This window comes from Saccostrea echinata, unplaced genomic scaffold (assembly GCF_033153115.1).
Source record: "Saccostrea echinata isolate AGI-Se365-2 ecotype Australia unplaced genomic scaffold, CSIRO_AGI_Sech_v1 ptg000001l, whole genome shotgun sequence".
NCBI classification, from domain to species: Eukaryota; Metazoa; Mollusca; class Bivalvia; order Ostreida; family Ostreidae; genus Saccostrea; species Saccostrea echinata.
Window position 1 is genome coordinate 596,529 of NW_026889750.1, and position 1,107 is coordinate 597,635.

Consider the following 1,107-nt stretch of genomic DNA (forward strand, 5'->3'; position numbering starts at 1 on the left):
ATTTTGACTTTTACTCGGTACTCAGGGCCATTGAGCAATGAGGAATCCTTATCGTGCCAACGCCTGCCGTGACACGGGGCCTCGGTTTTTAAGGTCTCATCCAAAGGACCCGCAACTTTCACTTCAAAGTGTCGAGCGCATGGTGAAGGAACAGTTTCTACCCATTTTTTATCGACTTAGGTCAGTGGCGATCGAGATTTGAACTCGCTACCTCTGATCACGGAGCGAGCGCTCTACCGACTGAGTTACCGTGAACGGTTATAACCTTTTAAAGATTGATTGATTGATTGTATGTTGTTTTACGTCCCATTCGAGAATTTTTCACTCATATAGAGACGTCACCTTATACCGGTGAAGGGCTTCAAATTTTGACCTTTACTCGGCACTCAGGGCCATTGAGCAGTGAGGGATCTTTATCGTGCCAACGCCTGCCGTGACACGGGGCCTCGGTTTTTAAGGTCTCATCCGAAGGACCCGCAACTTTCACTTCAAAGTGCCGAGCGCATGGCGAAGGAACAGTTGCTACCCATTTTTATCGACTTAGGTCAGTCGCGGGCGAGATTCGAACTCACGACCTCCCGATCACGGAGCGAGCGCTCTACCGACTGAGCTACCGTGAACGGTACCTTTTAAAGATAGACAAAACTAGAACTACCAGTCAACACCCACAGGCCATCGTATATGTGGAACGATTCAATAAAACTCTTAACCTGTATGCGCACACCCTACTGTGAGAAGAATCAAAGGAAGTGGGACACATATCTACCACAGGTTGTCACGGCATATACATGTAGCTCATCTGTTCATGCCAGTACTGGACAAACTCCAAACTAAATGATTCTTGGTAGGAACTTTGTGCTACCAATGGAGGCATTTTTACATGTACCCTTACCCAGAAGAATTGATGATGACGATCTACACTCTGAAATCGAGAATATGCTCAACATGATCAAAGCACACGAGATTGCAAGAAATCATCTAAAACAAAATTTTTTCTACGATACTACGATCACTGAGCATTGGACAACCTGTATGGTTGTTTGATGGGTCAAATGTAAAGGACCCTACCTTGTCACAAGACAACTAGATGACGTGTCTTATTTGGTG

The 1,107-nt window shown here is 45.5% G+C and overlaps 1 non-coding gene across 1 annotated transcript; it reads right to left on the minus strand.

Annotated features, from left to right (window-relative positions):
• Positions 1 to 547: 547 nt before the first annotated feature.
• On the minus strand, positions 548 to 621 carry Trnat-cgu (transfer RNA threonine (anticodon CGU)). Its single transcript has one exon. It is a non-coding gene; the product is annotated as a tRNA-Thr (tRNA).
• Between the last annotated feature and the right edge of the window lie 486 nt (positions 622 to 1,107).